This window comes from Diceros bicornis, chromosome 9, assembly GCF_020826845.1.
Source record: "Diceros bicornis minor isolate mBicDic1 chromosome 9, mDicBic1.mat.cur, whole genome shotgun sequence".
NCBI classification, from domain to species: domain Eukaryota; kingdom Metazoa; phylum Chordata; class Mammalia; order Perissodactyla; family Rhinocerotidae; genus Diceros; species Diceros bicornis.
The window spans coordinates 9,014,170-9,028,085 of record NC_080748.1 but is presented as its reverse complement, the minus strand read 5'-3'; the positions used below and the strand labels follow the sequence as shown (position 1 = coordinate 9,028,085).

General features: G+C 38.3%; 1 protein-coding gene across 1 annotated transcript in view; it reads right to left on the bottom strand.

Annotated features, from left to right (window-relative positions):
• The window catches only part of ATP8A2 (ATPase phospholipid transporting 8A2), a 508,363-nt gene that overhangs the window by 447,708 nt on the left and 46,739 nt on the right, over positions 1-13,916 (bottom strand). The gene's annotated exons all lie outside the window — the stretch shown is intronic.

Here is a 13,916-nt window from a genome sequence, read left to right as displayed (position 1 = left end):
TCAAAAATTTTACAAGTGATTTTAAAAACAAAATGTTTCCAACTCAGGACAAGAAAATTGCAGCGTTGGCCCCCTTGTACAAAGCTTCATTTTGTAAAAGGACACAGCTGATAAGAAAATCTTCTAATGTGATCTTCGTTTTCAAACTTTGATATGTATATGTTCACACAGTTTACAAACTTTGATTTCACACAGTGTATACAGAAAAATTTACCCACCTTCTAGGAGCTACATGCTATGAACACAGTAAGCAAATAAAGAATGTTTGTTAAAGGAAGATAGGTTTCAGAGATCACAAAACAGAAAAAGGTACATCTTCCAAATACAGTAAGATATGAACACTGGCATAAAGAGTGAGCAGAAGCATCAATCGAGTAACTCACACAAGAAAGGGAGAATTATTATTCCAGAACTTGTGATGCACCACGATTCTTATTACAAAGCCACCAGTCCAATGTATAAATTCGACTCCATAAAACATGCCCTGGGCACGGGCCTATGAATAACGCTCAGTGCGTCCCTCTGGAAACCCTCCCCAGTTGTCTCATGCTCAACTACACCTAAATAAACTCCATCCTTTCACATACCCTCTACTCAGCCACCTCTGCTCACACTTTTGCTTTCCACCTGAGGCATCCTCTCCCGTCCACACTGTCTCTCCAGACTGAACTGTCCTTCTCATCTTACCCTCCCGTCCAACCTTCTATCTTCCATTAAGTCTGGTCAAATTCAAAAAGACTCTCCTTCCTCCAAGCCCACAGTATGGTGTTTACACCTACATTCTAATTCCTGCTTTGCTTTGTATTATATTCATTTATCTATCCCCAGAATAGATTCCGGGAACAGTACAAATGTTTACTTCAACTTTGTATGTTCCTAGCCCATAGCAGATAAAGAAACAATCCAAAGGCATACACTGAGCCCCTGAAGGGGTAAAATGAACCATACCTCCTTTATCTGCTCAAAGGCTTATCCATAAAAGTGCCTGCTCAACTCCTAGCTTACCTTCTGAAGGCACAACTCTGAGCCAATTCTTAATTGAAATATATTCTAGCGAGTTTATCCAGCAGGTGTCAAACACACCACAAATTAGAATCACCAAAATGGAAGAGCGGAGGGCTCAGCAGACAGAGCACTAGAGGCTCACGTGCTGCTGTAAGAGCTGATCGCAACCAATCCTAGAACCAGAAAACGAAAACCCAAAGCCGACAGCTCAGAAAATACAGCAGCCTGAGGTGACTTGATGGAGCAGGAACAGCCCCATGTACCACTGACTGCCACTGCCTCAGAGAGATCACCCCACGGTACAAAAGCCTGAGGATTCACAGTATACAATGATTAGCCACCTTTACAGATAGAATTATGTTTACCCTTCCTCTGCTTAAGGTATTGTGATATGGTGATTTATAATAAGAAATATTTATTTGGTCTTCATCCCCATTTCTGGCAGAGAGCTCCTAAAACCCTTGGAATTTCCTAAGTGATGAGAGCATGAAGGTACCTTTTGTTATATTAATGAGGTGACTTTTGGAAAGCCCCTGGGTAACCTAAGGATAGGGCCTGGTTGCTAGGGGAGCCAACTATGTGACTGGAGAGTTGGAACTTTCAGACCCATCCCTGACATCCGGGGAGGAAGCTTGAATTGATCACCAACAGCCAATGATTTAATCAATCATACCTGTGTAATGAAGGCTCCACAAAAACCCAAAAGCAGGGGGTTCAGGGAGCTCCTGGGCTAATGAACACATGGAGATTCGGGAAGAGCGGCACGCTCAGAGAGGGCATGGAATCTCTGCACCCTTTCCCACGTACCTTGCCCTGTGCATCTCTTCCATCTGGATGTTCCTGAGTTGTATCCTTTTATAATAAGCTGGTAATCTAGTAAGTAAAATGATTCTTGGAATTCTGTGAGCCACTCTGGCAACTTCATTGAAAACAAGGAGGAAGTAGTTGGAAACTCCAATCCACAGCCAGGCGGTCAAAGCACAGGTGAGAAGTGGACTTGCCAATGGAGTTTGGGGGGGGGGGGGGGCAGTCTTGTAGCACTGAGCCCTTAACCTGTGGGATCTGATGCTACCCCCAGGTAGATAGTGTCAGAATTGAGTTGAATTGTAGGACACCCAGCTGCTGTCCAAGAATTGGTTGGCAGTGTGGGAAAATTCCCATACACACCCTCAACACATTGGAATTGGTGATCAGAATCAGAATCTTTAGGTACTAAATATGTTTATGACAAATTATATGAAAACCACGTTTAAAACAGTTCAAAGAACCTTACACTTGAAGGAGTATCACTGAATTAGCTAGAAAATGTGCTTAGATGGAGCCCCTATTCATTTGTGTGGCCCTATGGAGTGCTGGGGTCCAGGGCAAGCCACCCAAAACATCCCACAATGGCGTATTGATTATTTTGAATTAAAGTTTGTTTGTTTTGACTTAAAGTTTTGACCGTTCTCTCTCTGTTTTCCCTGAAAGCAGGAAATAAATATCCCACGGGAAAGTATCCTCCCCATACCAGGAAATAGAAATATCCTTATTACCAGAGCTAGGGAATTCAGGGCTGAGAAGCCTGTACAGGCATGTGTCATTTTATTGCACTTTGCTTTATTGCGCTTCACAGATAATGTGTTTTTCACAAGACCCTCCACCAGCAAAAAGATTATCACTTGCTGAAGGCTCAGATAATGGTTAGCATTTTTTAGCAATAAAATATTTTTTCATCAAGGTATGTACATTGTTTTTTTAGACATAAGGCTATTGCACACTTAATGGACTACAGCACAGTATAAACATAACTTTTATATGCACAGAGGAATCAAAAATTCATATGACCCACTTCAGTGCAATATTCACTCTATTGTGATGGTATGGAACCAAACCTGTAGTGTCTCTGAGGTATGCCTGTATAAACAAATCTTGTTACTTTTACTATTTACCACCTCCAGCCTAAGCTCTGCTTAAATTCCTCACTAAGTACATACCCCAAACCTAAGTTTCTGTCTTGTCGATTTCTCACAAATCTATTGTTTCTTTGTGTAAAAGACATAAACCACCTGCTTTGTTCACTCTCTAAGCATCATTTTTTTATGATGCTCTCCCATACATATGTATTAAATTGGGTTTTTTTCTCCTGTTAATCTAGTCTTGTGTCAATTTTATTATTAGTCCAGCCATAAGAACTCAAGAGGGGTAGAGGGGGGAATTTCCCCCTCCCTGACAGTTTTGGAGAGCCAGCCAGGAGATCTCACCAACTGAAAAACTGCTTTCTCCCTGGGCCTGCTGTAGATGAAGAGATGCTGGGACATCTGACAGAAGCTGGCAAAAACAGTAAGCATTTCTTACCACGTCAGCCTCCCAGATCTCTGCCTGTGGGATCCAGTGTGGATGAAAGTGATGAGAATTTTTTTTTTCTCTCTAAATTTAGATTAGCAGGAGAAAACATTTGTAAAACTAGTTTCTTGGGCAAAAGTGACTCTGGTCAAGATTTGGGATGAGTACGCTTGTTTTCTGTTGATCTCGTTCCTCCCAGAGATGGTCGTTTTTTTTTTGTCTCCACCAGCCAGAGGATGCACACGCATCTAGCAGGCAGCCCAATAGGCTGTGGATCCAAGCCTAGGGAATCTAAAAAAATTGGGTAAACTTTTGGCTTGATAAATCAGCCTACTCTGTTCAAAAGAGGGGGAACACGTGATTCCCTGTGTTTTGGAATGGCTGTTTAAAAACAGGGCCTTCGTAGTTATCACCTTTACTTTCTTAGACTAACTCTGGTAGTGAACTTTTTGGATATTATGAGGGCTGTATCCTTTGCACTCCCCTTTGGGGATGCCTCTTCCATTCACGGTTAAACCATAAAAAGGCTTATTGGGGGCCGGCCCGGTGGCGCAAGCGGTTGGGTGCGCGCGCTCCGCTGCGGCGGCCCGGGGTTCGCTGGTTCGGATCCCGGGCGCGCACTGACGCACTGCTTGGTAAGCCATGCTGTGGTGGCGTCCCATATAAAGTGGAGGAAGATAGGCACAGATGTTAGCCCAGGGCCGTCTTCCTCAGCAAAAAAAGAGGAGGACTGGCGGATGTTAGCTCAGGGCTGATCTCCTCACAAAAAAAAAAAAAAAAAAAAGGCTTATTGGTCTGAGTCACTACTAAGATCCTACTCGTGAATGGGCAGATGATGGATCCTCTGAGTTGGAAAAACTTCTAAATTGAAAAAAAATTTAAGAGAGCTCTGATACTGGTATACTGGCTAGCCATTAAGACTCTCTTAATAAGATGGAAGGACATAAATCAGAATAAAAATCAAAGTCCACTCAGACTCCTTTCTATTTGCCTTCAGACATTTGCAGATACTGTAAAAAATCAGAACACTGGAAATACAATTGTCTGGCACTTCAGAAGAAGAAGAAAAAATATAATACAACAGCTAGACTGAGAAACTCCCTAATAAGATAAAAATAACAAAAATTTAGACTTAAAACACAAATCCAATGTAAAATCCCCATCTTAAAATATGGCCACATCTACCTTTAAAAGCTTCCCTTTCCTACAAGATTTACAGAGAGCACTCCAGCCTAAACTCTACAAGTATACAGGTTACTGATGTAAATGCTGAAGGCCAGAAAATGAATTTAGCAGAAGCACCTGGGACAGCCAGTAGGGCTCACTTGGCTGGGCTCTATAATCAGGTTCTGCCAACTTCAGGCCTTCCTGTGCAATGTCCTTTGCAGATATATCCTAGAATCCCCTCCCAGAGAACTCGTACCCTGGACAACAGCCCTTTACCTCCACTCAGTGGCCATTCTGTAATGCCCAGTCAAGAGAGAAAAACAAAATTTCTCCTTGTCCTTTCCTTTCCAAATCCAGCCCCTTTGGTTATTCACTCTCTCTCCCAGAGACATCTATCGCCTTCTTGCTTGTCTTGCTTTATGTCCTACGGGTTCGGCTTGGCTTTCTGCCTGTGTGGCACATGCAGGCTGTTGGTTCTTCGTTTTGGCTGTCTTTAGGAGTAACTCTGGTTCTTGGAAAGGTAACAACCTTCAAGGATGCCTCTTGGGTCCATGGAGTTGTTTAACACTGCCAGAATATTTACTGTTTGTCCTGGCTGAAAACCGGCAAGACATTTAAAAGGATTTTTTGAGTAGCTCTGTAGTCAAAACCTGGCCAAACTGAAAGCTGTATTCAGAGCCTGATAGGAATTTTTTTATAGGCCTTCCTCCCAAGTTAAAATAAAACTATGTACCCAGAGGGAAAGAAACAAATTAGGGGTAATGTAATTGGATCAGTAGATCAACCTATGATGTCACTTAAGTTACAACCCAATTTCTGAGGAATTGAGAGCAACTATCCTCATCTTACAAATCTTTGCAAAACTGGAAATGCAGCTCCAAAGGAAGTTCAGATTCCATTCATTCCCTTTCACCAATTGCAAAACCTCCCCTATTTATCTCAAAAGGTTTGTAACCTCTCTAGGAACTCTTATCTAGACCATCCTTGATTTCTAAAACTGAAGGAAAAATTTAAACAGCGATTTCCCAAAAATTACTAGGAAAAAAAAACTTGCATCCTTTTCTCTCTGTCCTTTGAAGTTGTAAATTTTACTATGTCTTTGGAATGTAAACACCCCAGGAGGTAACAGCCCAGCTAGCTCAATCAGTAAAGCCTCAGGCTAATGGGAAAAAAAGAGAAAGAAAATGGCCATTTTAAAATGCAAGCTGCTAGAAAGACTCTCTTGCCCAAAATCTAATTCCTTAAGATTACTTGTCTAGGGCAAATATAAATCTTAAAAGTCTTCTCCACAAATATTAACAAAAAAAGCTTTAAAAGCAGGTAGCCTTAACTTGTTCCATCTGCTAGAAACACAACTATTTGTAAACTAGTGAGTTTTGTATTGTACCTGATTCATGGCTGAAATTTTAAAATAAAAGCTATAAGATCTCTGTTTGTATCTGTCTATGTATATGTATGTATGTTATAGATATGGGATTTTTCTACCTCCCAATTAATTTCTAAAGGAGCTCTATTTAACTTAAAGTAAGTACATATATAAATTATTTCCAAATATAATACAAACTAACCCAAATGTTTTTCAAGTTAACATCATATAAAACAATCTTTGGTAAATAAAATCTTGTTTAAGTTTGTTACTTTAATTAAAATAGGCAAGTCTTCAGTTATAAGCACTGGATATAATGCAGACATGAAACTTTTATTCTACCTGGGTTATTAGTCAAATAAGCTTATGTTGTCTCTGTTACAAAATTTGTCGGCAAGAAAAAAAAATAAGATGATGGCTAACTGCTTTAATGTCTCATGAAATTTTCATGAATAATCTAAGTATGATTGCTATGAACAAATGAATTATATAGATGTTAATGAAATAAGAATTTTTAGGTGCAAAAATTATACTTTATTGTATGTGTACTCAAAAATAGCTTTTCCAAATCTTTTTGGTAACTTGAAACTTTAGAGTTTAGCTAAGTTAAATTAAATGATAGGATAGTCATTGAATACCTAGATTATTTCCAGACAAGATAAAATAGTAAAACATTAGTTACTGAACATAAGTTTATCTATCTTTGATTTCCTATTGCAGAGAAAGTAAAGATAAACTTGGGTCTATTAATAAACATGTCCTCTGCCACACTGGAAGAGTGCACTGTGAAGAAACATGTTTCTAGAAGTTATAAAATGTATTCATAAATTTTCCAATCTAAAGAATATGGGTATAATATACAGTTCACAATTGCTTACTTCTGAATTTTCCCTAGAAATTAAGGTTTCTAAGGGTTAAGAATTCTAATTAGGGGCCAGCCCCCGTGCCGTAGCGGTTAAGTGCGCAAGCTCTGCTGCTGGCAGCCTGGGTTCAGATCCCGGGCGCGCACCGATGCACCACTTGTCGGGCCACGCTGTGGTGGCGTCCCATATAAAGTGGAGGAAGATGGGCATCAATGTTAGCTCAGGGCCAGTCTTCCTCAGCAAAAAATGAAAGAGGAGGATTGGCATGGATGTTAGCTCAGGGCTGATCTTCCTCACAAAAAAAAAAAGAATTCTAATTAAGAAATGTAATTAGAGCTACTAAAAATAATAAGGAAAAATCTCTGTGTGCAAGGAAAATAAGATGTCTGTTTTTAGTAAGAAAAGATACAGGGAATGGAAACGCATTTTTGTTGAGAAAAAAAAAATAATTTTGTCCCAAAATAAAGCTGGTTATTTCTGAATGTAAAAGAGAACAAGAACTAAAATACACATAGAAAGTTAAAGAAAGTTTATGGAAAAAAAATCTTTACAAAGGGATTTTAAGCATGCTGGCTAAGATTAGAATGAATTTAATTAAGTGAATGAGTTTTAATATCAAAAGTTAGCTGGTACAAAATTAAAATTTAGTTTTCTTTGCTAAAAGGACAAATTAAATAAAAAGTTAGTAAAAAGAAAAAATAAAGAAAATCTTACCTTGTTTGGTCAAGTTAGCTAAAATTAAATAGTTATTTTAAGAGTTTAAAGAAAATAAGCTTCAACATCAATAATGTATTTAAATAAAACTGGAACTTAATTTTCTTCTCATCTCTTGAAAGAACAAAGTTTTCTTGGAATATTGGTCTGCCTCTGATAAGAGATTATGAAAGGAAAGCAAAGATTTTATATTTTATCAAAATAATTTTCTGTCCTTTATTAGATCTTTGATTACTTAAGAAAACTGAATCTTCTCAATAGTAAGAGCTAAGTTTTACTAGCAGCTGCATAACCTTCTGTATTTGCCTTAAAATCTTTTATTATCACTTTGGTTGAATAGATAATTAAGTATTGTTTCACAGTAACCTATGATCCCATTTGATCAATGTTTTAAAACCTTTTTGATATTTTTGACAAACTTTCCAAAATCAGATTCTAAATAAAATCTTTTTTTGACCTGGAACATTCCAAAAGATTTGTTAAGCTAATTAGGCATATGTGATATGTTAAATTACATTGGAAGCATCATCAAATAAGAAGTAGCATTAAGCCTTCTTTATGTTGTACTTGCATAGGTATATAAATGTCCTAGAAATTATGTGAAATTCCTAAAAATCTGATATGTCCTGCTATAACATTATCAGTCATAATTCTAGTTATCTTAAAATGTTGTGTCACAGAAATAACCAAATTTCTTTGTCAATTGCATTATAATGAAATATTTTTAAGTCTTTTGTCCTTTACAGTTACTCTGATGCTTTTGCAAAATGCTTCATAGAAAGGAAACATAAAACTGAACTGGGTCTCTGTCAACAAAATTGAGGCTCACACCCAAACGACTGAATCTGAGCATCAGGAAAGCGTCCCAGCTGACTTTCCCACAAAGGCAGCAACAAGAGAATCTATAAAGATTGTGGCACATGTGAAGTCCATTCTACTTCTGCAAAAATATGACCCCTTATTGCCAAACTTTTGCCATCCTGATGTCCTTGGAACATGGCAACAGTCTGCTCCTGAGTCAGAGAAATTAAGACGAGTAAACAATGGCTCTAAATTAAACAGCTGTGGCTATGGGAAACCCAAGATGGCCACTTGGTTCTTCCCGGCTCCCTGGCAAACCCCACGTTTTGGTTTTTGCTTTTGGTTTTTCCTTCATCCACAATAGGAAAAACTATTTTTATCCCCAGAGGCCTCAGAACTCCTCCCTCTGGGTCCTTTGAGCATCTGCAGCTGAATTTCATTCAACTGCCACTTAGTATGGGCTATCAATATGTTCTTGTTATTGTATATATGTTTTCCAGATGGGTTGAAGCCTCCCCTTGCCACAAAGCTGATATCCTCACAGTGGCAAAGAAACTGTTAAAAAATGTTTCCCACTTGGGGTATAGCTTCCATAATCTCCAATGATCGAGGCACCCACTTCACTGGGCAAATCATGTGAGCCTTAACAGAAACGTTGCAAGCTTCTTGGAATTATCACTGTTTCGATCATCAGGCAAAGTCGAGAGAACTAATGGAAAAACTGGATTCAAGCAGAACAAGAATTAATTACATGGGACTAAATGAACTGATGAGGCTGTGGGAGATCAAAATTTGGCCACCCTGAAATATATCTCTTTACCTTGATTGTTTTCTCTGAAGGACATTTGACCTCCCCCACTAACTGCCTAAAGAATTTGACATGGTGGCTCCTTCCTGGAACAGATCTTCCATCTGATGGCTGTAATATAATGTAAAATAGATGTTACAATAGGAAAGGCACCAACAAGCCCATCTTATCAGAAATTCTGTCTCTGGCCACATTCTCTGGATGGCCCTGCGAGGAGTTGCCAGACAATCATTTACATTTATAAGGGAAATCTCCATTTGTAAAGGTATCTCCCTCTCTGTCTTGGGAAGAGGGGGGATGACCTCATTTCTAGAAACTTATCAATGTGGAAGGTGAGGACTTAAATCTGCATAATAACCTTACTCTTGTTTACAGTGCTTTAATGGTAATCTCCTGTAATTGACTCCCCCACCCCCAAAATCCTCCTTTGTCATTGGCTGAAAATGATATTTAAGACGAGAATTTCTGCTATTGTGTGGAGAAACGCAGTGTCCCTGCTTTCTCCCATGTATACATGTTATTAAACTTGGTATTATTTTCTCCTGCTAACCTGTCTTGTTGATTATTTGGCCAGCCAGAAGAACCTTAAGGGAAAGGGCAGAGGGAGATTCTCCCTCTTCCCCCGACAGTTTTGGCGAGCCAGCCAGGAGAAGCACCGGCTGGTAAGTTGTCTTCTCTGGCTGGAAGACCTGCCTTCTCCCTGCACTACTGCAGATGATGAGATACGGGAACACCTGACGAAAGCCGGCAAAAGGTAAGACTTCTTACCACGTCAGCCTCCCGGAATCTCTATCTGCGGGGTCTGGCGGAAGGAAGTGGTGAGAATTTTTTCTCTTTCTAAATTTAGATTGGCAGGAGAAAATATTTGGGAAACTAGTTTCTTGGGCTTTTAGTGACTCTTGGTTTAAATTTGGTAGAGTACTCTTGGTTTTTGATCTTGATCCCTTTTCCTCCCAGAGATAGTCTCTGTTTTTCTCTTTTGTCTGTGTCTTTTGTCATAAGAAGGAAATACCATAGGGTAGGACGCAGGCATAGGCCCTACAAGCCTGCTGTCCGGGCCGGCCCCACAGACTGGTGAGTTTGCGGGTCTCACCAGACCGGCGTCTACAAACTTTGCTGTGGGTTATTATGCACACGAAGTGAATGTCATTGCCAAGGGCATCTTGGAAGCCAAAAAGGCCGCAAATTTAAGTGGGCGCGGGTCGAGCAGTTAAGAGCCATTAGGGCGCTCGCCACTTTCAGAAGACTCCCGTGTCAGGATAAGTTGGGTCACGGAACGGGGTAGATGACACAGGTCCCCCGCCAACTGCAAGAAAATGTCCGTGCAACGACGAGGTACTCTGTAAAAGCACACAGTCCCCAACCCCGCGGCACCTCCCCCCCAGGTATTATTCTGGCTCCAAGAGACCTAAGGCGTGACTAAAGCTGTCATTGTGCACAGAAAAAAAAAAAAACCGGATGAGGTTTTTCCTTCTGTCTTGTTCTGTGTCCTGAGAAAACTTGGCTTTGTGACCAGTGAGAATATTCTCCTTGGTCTCCACCATACGGAAGGTGCATTTACCGGGGTGCACCTTGGTGGCCAGTAGAGTAGACTGGGGTTCCGAACTGTCTCTTTGTCCGGCTGTGCCAAGTTCTCAGGGGAGTTTGTCATAAAAGGGCCCAGTCCATAAGGGCTTTTGTCGTCTTAACCTTCGTTGCTTGTTAGTGCTGGAAAAATCCCATTCCAGTATCGCCCGCCCGGTGTCACAGATTAGCGGGTCTGTGACGGAGGCGTCCCACACTATTGTGGGAGACCGGAGACACCCTTTTATCCTTACCGCCTGTGCAACGAAGGTCTTTACTTTCTCTGAATATCTTTGGGAGTAAATTCTGTGGATCATGGGGGCTACATCATCTGCGCCCTCACCAGGGACGCCTCTTGCGTCCATGGTAGATTTATTCTAAGCGTGGAAAGTTACCTCCGGGTCTTTCCTTAAAAAGGCTTATTGGTTCGAGTCACTATTGGAATAAATATACAAGTGAAGATCCTACTCGTCAATGGCCAGACGACGGATCCTTTGAATTGGAAAAACTTCTAAATTGGGGGAAAAAAAAATTTTTTGAGAGCTCTCACATAATTGCTTAATTGGTACCTAAGAATTAAGGCCAGAAAAAGGAAGGAAAAAATTTGACTAGTCTTAAGACCTTGACTCAGGTTACAATTAAATTGAAAACATGTAAAAGTGTAAGTGTTGATAAGATTATAAAGGTTGGAATGTTTGAGCTAATTTTATACAAAGAGGTTACATCAACTTTGCCTGAGTATGTTTTAAAATGTCTGACTGGGAATGCTTCTCTTGTCCAAAATTAGAAGACCAAGACCTATTGATAAAAATCTTAATGATAACTATGTTTAAAGGTATAAGAAGTGATGAAAATTGCATGAAATTTTGTAGGAAAAAAACTGATGTTATTTCTATTACAGAACTGGTTAACAAAAATAGTAATTTAAATGATGGCTAATTTTATCCAAAGTCTTATGAAGTCTTGTAGGCAATCTAAATAATTATTGGGAACAAGTAAATAGTTGTGAAAAAGATAAATGTTAGATGAACTTTAAACAATAATCATGTGTTATGGTGGTTACAGCTTCCAAACTCTTTTTGGTGACTTAAAACTTGAGAGTTTTGCTAAGTTTTATGATAAAAATTCTCTTGAGTATCATCATTTCCAAATAAGATAAGTTATTAGACATTGATTGCTAAATGTACATTTGTCTACTTTTGGCTTTTCATTACAGGAAAACTAAAAGATGTTTTGGGTCTATTGATAAACATGTGTTTTATTAAAAGATTATACTATAAAGTAACATGTTTCTAGAAGTTATGAAGTGTTTATAAATTTTCCAAGCCACAAGATACTAATGTAAAAGAAAGTTTATAATGGTTTACTTAGTTTTTACACAAATTAAGGTTTCTAAGGGTTAAAATTTCTAATTAACATATGTGATTGAAGCTACTAAAAAATTAAGAAAAATATGTCTGTGTACAAAGAAAGTAAGATGTATAAAGGTACAAAGAATGAAAATATTTTGTTTGGTTAAAAAAGATAAATTTGTCCTCAAGTACTAGAAGGGAAAAGAAAGACATGGGACAAATTCTGAATGTAAAAAGAAAGTTATAGAAGGTTTGTGGAAGAGGAATTCTGGAAAAAGAGTTTTTGCATGGTCAAGTTGGCTAAGATTGAAATGAATTTAATTAAGTAAATGAGTTTTAATAGCAGAAGTAAGCTGGTGCAAAATTGAAATTTCTCATAAAAGGATAATTTGCTTAAACTTGATAAAGAGGTTATAAAAGATTTTTCTTTCCCTTTGAGTAAGTCTACCTAAAAGACAGAAAAAAAAAACTGTTAAAATAATTTCCTACGTTCAAAAGACTGAGGTCTCTCTATTAAGACTTTTGGACTGTTAATGCTCTGTTTGCTTTGATTGTTTATATTTTTGACAAGCTCCCCCAAAATTCATATCTTAAAGTCTTTTTTTTAACTTTTATTTCTTTGAGAATTTTCAAAGGGCCCTGGAACTTCTCAAAGAAATTTGCTCTCTTCCTATAAGGGGAAAGATACTAAACTTATTAGGCTTATTCAGTATGTTAAATTACATGGAAAGCATTGTCAGACAAGTGATGATAAGCCTGCTTAGGTGCTATTATGTGGGCAAATGTTATTGATATAGGTGTTTTAAAAGTGTATAACATTACTGAAATTCTGATCTGTCCTGGTTATCAGTCATAATTCTGGTTATTATTATTTTAAAGTGTTGTATGTCACAAAATTAACCAAATTTCCTTGTCAATTGCCATTTTGAGGTCTTGTTGTTTACAGACATTTCTTTGCTCTAATGCTTTTGCAAAATGTTTCGACTTCAGAAAAATTCATAGAAAGGACTCTGACATTTACACTGGAACTGTACAGGTTTCTGACAAACTTTCTGATCATAAAACTGAACTTGATAAAATATTACAGAAATCCGATGGAGAAACTGATGACTTCATAAAGCCACTAACAAAAAGAGTGGTATCAAGAATAGATTACACAGGACTGAATAAACTGATAAGGATGCTTATAATTTTTATGATTTTTCATTTGAAATATTGCTGAATTTTTAATGTTTTGTTTTTTCAGATTTAAGGAAAACTTTTTCTCTTTTCTCCCGAGATAGCTATGACTTACAGCAATTTAGTAAATGATATTTTTTTTATAAGTAAAATTGAAATATTTATCTTTTTCTCTCTATCTGATCCCTCCAAGATTTGGAAACTCTTAGTGAGTGAATATTGTTGTTTTCATGGCAATATAGTTATTTGCATAAGTTCAATAAGAATCTGTTCTCCTTATAACAGGACACAATTGGAAACACTGGTTCTATTACCAAGGTTGTGACTGGAACATCATATTTGCAATATAACCATACAGCTTTTGAGGAATGAAGATTGGACTTTATGGAATAAAGCCACGTGGAAATATTGGCCTGGTACCTTTATGTTCCAAGCAGCACTTACCAGGATAAGTAAAGAATGTCACTTATCTGGCAGGTACAAGGAACCTCAAAATATTTTGGGAAACCTCGGAAGAGAGGAATTCACCCAAATCTGTAGGTATTACAGGCGAAGTCTGATGACAAAATCCTTGGCTTGGCTTTCCTGGCCTCGAGAGACCTTTAAAGTTCAATCTGAGATTCCTTATAAAAAGTTCCAGCAAAGCAGGTTTAAAAGAGCCTATGTGATCAGCTGCTATTCTTGCTGTACTTATGTAAATAATTGAGCCAACTCTATTAAAACTAGACTTATTTTGCAAACTAGTTTTAATTTTGCTATCTTAATAAAAATGA